At 35.2% G+C, this 9,758-nt stretch overlaps 1 pseudogene; it reads right to left on the bottom strand.

The window, feature by feature from the left end:
- Nucleotides 1–26: 26 nt before the first annotated feature.
- LOC129923513 (metallo-beta-lactamase domain-containing protein 1-like) lies at nt 27–9,091 on the bottom strand (annotated as a pseudogene).
- Nucleotides 9,092–9,758: the final 667 nt, after the last annotated feature.

Raw genomic sequence — 9,758 nt, 5'->3', positions numbered from 1 at the left:
CCTTGGCTTCCGAACCAGGGGCCACAGAAACATATGACCTTTACATCATCTTGCGTTTGATTGCAAGGTTGGAAAGGGAACTTTAACCATACTTTTTAAAGCTGGATAGTACAATCCTTCAACATGATTTTCTGTGTCAAGCAGAAGGTTGTACTTTTCTTACACCACCTAACAACAACAACAAAAAAACAACCAACCAACCCCTGCTAATACTCCAAGATTAGCCTTCTTCACCACCACCAACACATCATTTCCTGTATGACCAGGTGTTGGCCCTATTTCTACATCCTCATCTATGTTGAAGGGCATCCCCTGCAGGAAGAACAAATAAGACCTGCAGTATCAAGAATAAATAAAGAAAAGTTTATCCATAATGTGCAGTGACGCAGGGTAGGACTCAGAAAGATATTTGTAAAAAAGTAAACATGAGATATGCACTTAACTGATGGCTTCTTCAAGCTATTTCAAGATTGAAATGATGTTTTTATTCAAACAAAATGATTTGTATTTTTATTTATTAAGAAATTAATTTGTTCTGATTTTTTATACTAAGTTCTATTTTTTTTTATACTAAGAAATTAGCACATAGAAAGGATCTGACATATAAATTCATCATACTCTGTGTTGCCCCGGAACTTAAAGGAAAGGATAATGATGACATTCTAGGTAGTTCAGCACGCAAAGATATTTAAAGAAATTAAACATTGTATGCAATTATTAATGACAAATGAAAAGTAGTTGATAAAACAAGCCAATGGCTTTATTTACTAACAAATGAATGAAATAGGGAAAAAATTACTTAGCTCTATTTAAACAGTCAGTGTAACAATGAAGTTTTCTATTTCTTATCTTGTTTGACACAAAACTAACTCAAGGATATCAAAAGTAAACATCATCAATACAAATACATAAACATGTTCAAAATGCAAGCCAGTCAACAAACAAAACTTCAACTTCAGCATGTCAAAAACTAAAAATGTCTAAATCAGGCTACATCATAATGCCATGGTATAGCAGAAGAGGAATTTAAATGGAATGTGATGAGTTGGATAGTTCGATTCTGTCTGAGAAATGCCTTAAGATTTGAGAACATTTATGAATGTTTGAGTGTTTAAGAATAAATTTGTAGAACAATCACATTTTCTGTCTACATTAAGAGGTCTGTCCAATCTTCCCATAGAAAAGTTACATTTAAGACCTGATTAGAATAATCTCTGAGTTTGACAAAGAGCTCTTCAAATGGCCCAGCGACTGATGAACTTTTACTTCACCAGCTATATGGATATTAAGATAGCAAAGGGAAGCTTCGCTAGTTGCATTATTATGTCTACAAAATCTTTATCTATGCAACTACTACAATCATAGGGGAGTGTGGTGACACGGTTGCTGTGTGGTCAACCGTGACACACGGTCAAGTGTTGAGTATCGAGAGTTAGGGGACTTGGGGGAAGTGACTAGTGTGTAAACACGAGAGAGAGAAAGGTCAGCGAGTGAAGCAGGAGATCTGTACATAACGTTGCCGTGTATATATATGTATTTGTTAAAATGTTCCACAATTAAAAAGACACTTTAAACGTAAAAGGACTTGTTTCTTCACAACTGGCGACCACGACGAGATACGACGAGGCACAAGTAAGTGGAAATGTCGATGTACAAAATATTTAGAGAAGCGGGCAAGGAAAATGGCCTACAAGGCGAAGAACTTGAAAAGTTCATTACACTAAAAATAACACAGGAGGAAGAAAGGGAAGAAAGGAGATTTAATAGGGAAGAAGCCAAAAAGAAAGAAGAAGATAGTAGAAGGAAGGAAATCTTACAACTAGAAGAATCCAAAAAGAAAGAAGAAGATAGTAGAAGGAAGGAAATCTTACAACTAGAACTAAAACTTAAAGAAAAGAAAGACAAAGAACAGCAAAATGAAAAGGAGGAACACTTTGACAAATACAAACAATTAGACAGAATGTCTCCATTTGACGAGAGCCAGAATGAGTGCATTGACTCATATCTACTTAGATTTGAGGATATAGCAACATCATGCAACCTCCCACAGACAGAATGGGCAAGAAGCCTCATGGGGCGCTTAAAAGGTAGAGCCATCAACATCTGTCTTCAAATGAGAGATGAAGAAAGAAAAGAGTACGTGGCCGTGAAGGAGGCGTTGCTGAGACAGTTTGGCTCCACAAGTTACGAATACAGAAGGAGATTGAAAGAGTCGACACCTCTGGCGAACGACGATCCTCAAACATTCGTCACCAACATGTCGATATACTTCGATCGATGGGTAGACCTGTCAAAAGTGGATCACAAATATGAAACCCTCAGAGAACACATCATAATGGACGCTGTGATGGAAGCTTACAATAATAATGTGAAAACATACGTCACGGAGCGAGAGCCAAAGACCATCAGCAGCCTGATAGCACAACTAAGGCAGTATAAGGCCGCACACCCAATGGAAGTGTTAGCTAGAGAGAACCCAAATGCGACATCAGCTTTTATGGTGAACAACGCTGCAAGAATGAGGACTCCAAGCCCTCTATATAGAAGAGAGAACGCTGACAAGAGACCACCATATACAGGAAGAAGAGAGAAAGATATCGACATAAGCCCAAAATATAGACCTCGAAGAGAGAAAGATGAAGAAATGAGTCCAACATATAGATATCAAAGAGAGAAAGATGAAGAAATAAGCCCAACATATAGAGATCGAAGAGAGAACGCAGATAGGAGCCCAACATATACATATAAGAAAGACACAGCTAAGAGCCCAACATATACATATAGAAGAGGGAAAGATGAAGATAAGAGCCCAACATATACCTACAAGGAACGAGAATACCGACGTAACCAGCAAAAGGTTCGTTTCCAATGTCAAATTTGCGGTAGAACAAACCACAGTACAGACACTTGCTTCTACAACCGACGCAATAGAGTTTGGAACAACAGACCCAGAGATAGAGCATTTGCTGCCAAACACGCTAATAAACTGCAGGTATACCCGGGCTTTGTGGGAGAACAAATGACCAACGTACTGTACGATACAGGTGCAACTGCAATTTTAGTCGCAAAAGAATACGTCAACCCACAAGAGTACACCGGAAGAAGACAAGACTGTGTTGGTTACACGGGTCAAGTAACTACACATCTGGTAGCACGTATCAACATACACACACCGTTCATCAGTGGTTGGCATGAGGCTTTAGTACTAGACAATAAGCCTGACAACATTGGTCTTATCATTGGCTGTATCAAAGGCTCTAAACCTTGCACAGTAGAAGAATTGAACAAGTGGAAAGAAAAATACACACAGAAATGTTCCATGGTTACTACAAGAGCTCAGAAGAAAGCAGAAGAAGTGCTAAATACAAACGATAACATACAAGTTCCTTATAGCAATGAAAATGAAAATACAGAAACAGAAAATAGCGATATGAGAAGCCATAATCAAGTGAACAACCCGAATGAAATCTCCACAGAAAGTCAAGACCCACTACACATTAAAACAGAAAAATTTGTCAGTGAACAGAAAAATGACCCAGATCTAATAAAACTCATAGAAAGTGAAGCTCCACCAAGACGAGGGTTAATTAAGATAGGCGAAGATGGTGCCTATGTGAGAGAAATTCATCTGAAAGCAGGCAAGACACAACAATTGCTAGTTCCAAAGAAGTATAGAGAAACAATTTTAAAGCTTGCACATGACACCCTGTTTGCCGGACATATGGGAGTAAAGAGAACATTGAATAGAATCTTGAATGAATTTTTTTGGCCTAGAATTACACAAGAAGTCAAGGCCTACATAAAATCTTGCCATATTTGCCAAATACATGGAGCAAAGGGAACATATATGCAAGCTCCAATACAAACAACAGACTTAAGTGAAATGCCATTTGAAAAGATAGCCGTAGATATTATTGGACCAATGCCAGTAATATCCGGAAGAGGCCATCGCTACATATTGACTGTTGTAGACATGTGCACACGGTTTCCAGAAGCAATACCATTGAAAAGAATTTCTTCCGAAGATGTCGGAGACGCACTTACAGCAATATTTGCAAGAACAGGTTACCCTCGCATAATACTGAGTGATCAAGGCACCCAGTTTAAATCAAATGAATTCGCACAGTTTTGCAAAACTCTGAATATTAAACAACAATTTGCTGCCCGTTTTCACCCCCAAGCAAATGGGATGTGCGAACTCCTGAATTCAACGCTGAAAACAATGCTGAACAAAGTAGCACAGGACAACCCAACAGACTGGGACAAGCTGATCAACCCCATACTGTTCGCCTACAGAGAAGTAACACACACAACAACGGGCTTCTCACCATTCGAGATGCTCTATGGCTCACCTGTTAGGGGACCCATGTCACTATACAGAGACTTTCTAGTAAATAGGAACATAGAACATGACGTACACACAGGATATGATCTTGTCATCAAGACAAGACAAAATATAATCAAAGCATGCGAAACTGTCCAAAAGCAAACAAACAGAGAGAAACCAGAACTATTGAGAAAGTTAAATCAGGGGCGAAAGTTGAGAACACTACAAGTTGGTGATAATGTCATGGTTCTGCTGCCTGACAGAAATAACCAGCTATTTATAAAATAGCAGGGCCCATTCCAAGTCACAAAGGTGATTTCGAAGGTCGACTACAGCATAAACATCAGAGGCCGAGACAAAGTATTTCACATCAATATGCTGAAGCTGTACATGCCCAGACCATTTACTCTTTCAACAAACGCTAATCAAGACACGCAAGACAGTTGTAGAGTAATGGTGATAGAACCAATAGAGGAAGCAGGTGATGTCTAGGGACGCTCGACTTAGGTTAATTCATTAATCAGATGATGAGAAAATTAACAAATAACTTGTATGATAACTTTAAAATTTGTCTTGTCAAAATTGAATGAACATTACACTTCTGAATTTTTTTTTATTTCATTCATAGATGTGAAAGTTGTACTACAATTTAGTTTTTAAGTTTGTTGCATTGATTGTAGTCATAGATGTCCATGTAGGAACTGATATGAAAGAAACACAAAGTAAACAATTCCCTTAATTTGGAAGATATTTTGATGTAACATAAAGTATGAACTAATTGTGCATTTTTCACCTGACAATGTTGGCATTCAAAAGATTATTGTTACAGAGAAAAAACTAAATGCGTGTATTTTTTTTTGTATATAAGATTGTATAATATAACAGGAAAGCTTTCTACGATAGTTCAATTGGAAATGTCCCTTGCAATAACATATTATTGAAAATTTATTTGTCGTCATAGGCATTATCAGTTCTCTCATAATTGAAGATGCCATTGTATTACATGTCATTGTTTTTTTTTCTTGTCGATGTTAAACATTATTAATGTACACCCAAACTATTCGGTTCATGAAATTTTGATACGATCAAAATTTTTCTCTGCCCTGGGAGGACTGTGGTGACACGGTTGCTGTGTGGTCAACCGTGACACACGGTCAAGTGTTGAGTATCGAGAGTTAGGGGACTTGGGGGAAGTGACTAGTGTGTAAACACGAGAGAGAGAAAGGTCAGCGAGTGAAGCAGGAGATCTGTACATAACGTTGCCATGTATATATATGTATTTGTTAAAATGTTCCACAATTAAAAAAAACACTTTAAACGTAAAAGGACTTGTTTCTTCACAGGGAGCAATACAAAGAATTTAAACTGTGCCTGCACAAAACACTAAAAACAAAAAATTTTAGTCTGTAGATACCTCTTTCAACTCATGCAGTAAGTACTGATCATGTCGACAAATATCATAGCCTACACAATGGACAGCTCCAGAGAAGAGGTTGAGGTTGCCAATCTGTTTTATGTGTCCATTCAAGCAAATAACATAGTGGATGTCTTCAGGTTTCAAACCCTGGTCACTCAAAGCTGCAGAGCATACACAGATTCTAAATAGTAAAAAAAGATCTTAACTCTTATTTTATGTAAGTTAGATCTTATGTATGTGAATTATGTTGGAGAAAGTTATTTTAGGTTGTCAAAATGCAGGCCAGATGACTAGTCGCAAGAAAATGATGTACTGGAATTGTCTCATGAATGGCTTGGCCTCAAAGAGAAGAGTACTTGTCTTAAACTAAAGAGTACTTGGCCTAAAAAGAAAAGGGTACTTGGCCTCAAAGACAAATGCACTTAACCTTAAAGAAAAAAAAGTATGTGGCCTCAAAGGGAAGAGTACAGTATTTAAATGTTTTAAAGTAGTAACAATATGAAGGCAAATATAAATTGTGTCTAAACATCTGTTTTAGTTTAAAAAAAACAACATTATTTGTACTGTGACAAATGTTTTGAAGTTGATTCCTTCTCATGGTGCCCTATTGACTACTGATAAAACCATAAACAATGTATGGTCATGTTACAACATCATTTGTCCTTCATCTGGTGAATTATAAAGGGGGAAAGAATCAAGCAAGGAGTGGACAGAACTGACTCTGTGACTGTCATTCTGAGTGCAGAGAGGGATGCAAGCAACTAGGAAACAGAAGAGATGGCTGCCTAGTTATTTTGGTATGTGTTTTAGAATGTCACCACTATGGTCCAAAGTTACAACCAGACTGCTTCTATCCCTGCAAGAGGCTTTGGCTAGGACAGTATTTCTCAAACTGTGGGGAGTGACAATTTGAAAAAATGAGTCAATGAACATTTTATACCAATACATAAATTTGGATTCTATACATATTGTAAATATTTATGATAAATAAAATCAGAATATTGTTTTATAATAATATGTCTTTTTTTTCATTACATTCTAAAAGCCTTCATTGTAAAAGCCTACAGCGCTAAAAATTTCTCCAACTTAAGGCAGCACAAATGAAATTCTTATTGTTTTCAACCAGCAAATATTTGAGAAATACTTGGTTTGGAGATGAAAACTAATCTTAAAGGCTAAGCAAGAATTCTAGTGTGACCCACAGTCCCAAGAAGAAATAGGTAGGGTACCTAACTTAGTTGGGAAAAGTAAAGGCAGTTGGTCATTGTGCTGGCCACATAATCATCTGCACAATAGATTGCAAGGTTCGAAACAGGAACTAGTGAAAGATTAAAGCATGTTAATCATTTTTTCCAATTATGGTCTAATACTTTAAGTGCCTTTCTTTCTGAGAAATAGTTCAAATAGACATAAAATATCTGTCTGAATTAGCCAAAATGAAAAACTAAACATCTGTAAAAATGTTAAGAAATGCATGAGTCCAAGTATCAGTATTATATAAGAAAAGATTTTACTGGATGAAAGACAGATTTATAGACAATTAGCAATACAAAGCTATTTAGATGGAAAATATTGGATCTAAGCAATCCTACATGTATTCAGTAGGTGACCAAAGAAGTTCGGATACAAATCTAGTCTGGCCTATATAAAGTTCGGATACAAATCTAGTCTGGCCTATATAAGGTTCGGACACAAATCTATTCACAAAGATGTGCGGATCATCTAGAGGTAAATATATCCTAAAAAAGGGAAAATAAAAAATGAAAGTAAAATTAAAGTTTACCTTTGAGAAGTAAGTCCCTTTCCCCAAGGGTTCCCGGTATTAACAATAATGTTGCGGTGGGGACCTTTTAGTAAGTGTGACAGTGCTACATGATCTAACAGTTCCTTCAAAGTAAACAATATATTAATTAACATCATTGTAGATTTTGAAAAAAAAAAAAATATGTATTATACAGCAAATTTCATAATATTAAAGTAGGAGAATAAATTGGTCTAAAATTTTATAAATCAAAGGAATGAATATTTTCTTATTCATTGGTTGTTGTTTTTTTAAATGTTGCTCTAGTATAAAAAAAAAATATGTGTTACCACATCTTTTCAAACTGAATCAAATTATGAACTTTATTTATGATGAAGCCTTTTAAAAGTAGATTATAGAATACAATAGCACTAATTATCAATAATAACACCATTTGTATGCAATTATAATGATTTGACATCTAGCTTAATTACAATAGCTTATGTGATGATTGGGGGGGGGGGGGGTAAAAGGGAAAGAGAGGGGGGGGGTCAAATCAAACCCAGAATAAATCATTGAAGTCATTATATCACATATAGATCTTGCAGTTAGATCTAGATCAACTAGGACAGAGAGAGAGAGAGAGTGCATGTAGGTCCCAATAGTATGTCAGAATATGTAAGGATAGATAACTGCCAACTTATTGAGCTGAGAAGCCATGGTCTCTAAATTAAAAGTTTTACCATCTATTGGCAAATACAGAATAGGTTTTAAAAAACAAAAAAACAGAACCTTTAAATCCAAGGGTTTCAGTAATATTTAAACATTAAAAAAATGTCAATGGGTTAAAAGTTATAAATGATTAATACCATTAAGTCCTTAAGTATTCTTGAATAAAAAAAAATGATTTCAAGAAAACAAAGAAAAAAAATAAAGTCTATACCTTGTGAGTCCAGCTGGGTGTAACCTTCTGTTAGAACAATAATGTCAAACATTTTACAGTATTTCTATATTTATTTATACAGAATGATTTTAAAGTCAACAAGCTGATTTAAAGATCTGTAGGTAGAGAAAACAAAACGTTAATAAATAACAGCCATTTCATAACAAAAACATTTTAGACCAGTCACTTGCAGAGTAAGACTCAGCCAAAAATTGGAGTAAACGTTAAAAATTATTAGAATAGTTTATGCTTTTTGGACACCAGAGGCCAAAATTTCAAAGTTTGACTTTGACAGCGCATTATTTGATAATTGTTTGACATAGAAACGAAAATGAAGTACCAAAATGTTCTTTAATTTAAGAAGAAAAGGTTGTCTACTTATTTTTGTACCCCTATCCTATATTTTTTATTATATTTAAGGTCAAAGAGACCATGTGTCATTATTTAATTCGGACAGATTTGTCACAGTTTATTTGATTTCGGACACCATAATTTATTTCAGGCTTCAATAAACTCAGATTTTAATTTTATATTAATATTAACTTAATTCTAAGATACCCCATGCATTTCCAATAAGACAATATAGATTTATTTTTAATTTCAAAGTAGTTTTGTCATACTAAAATCAGTTTATATTGTATGACTGAATAGAGTTAAATGATGAAGATTGTAGCCTATATTAATTTGTAGTTTATTTTATTTTTTTTACAGGCTTAGAAAGATTTATATACAGCTGTATTCAAATTTATATATTTACAATTTCAATATTATTCACAATTGGTGAAAATAAATAAAAATAAAATTAAAGTGACCATCTTTAACTTTTTAACAATAATATCACAATAACAATAATTATGAATGCTATAATATAGCATGAAATAATGAAAGTATTTAATATAGAAATGTAAAGAGTTATATATGATAACATTTTTTTTAAAAGTTTTATGTGAACTAACGATATTGATCGGGGCAACAGGCGGAACACAGAAGGTTGAATTTTTCTAATCCTTCTTCTGCATTCTGAGGGACTGTTGTGCAACAAGTGTGCCACCACTGATGGCATTGTTCACATAGAACCTAAAGAGTGCCTTTGTTTCTTGTAAGGCAACCAGCAGGACAATCTTCATTTGTTTACATAGAACCTAAAGAGTGCCTTTGTTTCTTGTAAGGCAACCAGCAGGACAATCTTCATTCCCTACTCAACAAGGCTGTCAGAAACTTTATCACCACTTTCATTGTCACATTTTTTCTGTTCAGCCTCCTTCAGTTTCTCTACCTCAGAGTCATCATTCCTGTCTTCATTTGTCTTTCTTCTTGGCAAAACATTTTT

This window comes from Biomphalaria glabrata, chromosome 16, assembly GCF_947242115.1.
Source record: "Biomphalaria glabrata chromosome 16, xgBioGlab47.1, whole genome shotgun sequence".
Classification (NCBI taxonomy): Eukaryota; Metazoa; Mollusca; class Gastropoda; family Planorbidae; genus Biomphalaria; species Biomphalaria glabrata.
The sequence above is the reverse complement of the archived record's forward strand: the minus strand, read 5'-3'. Positions and strand labels throughout refer to the sequence as shown.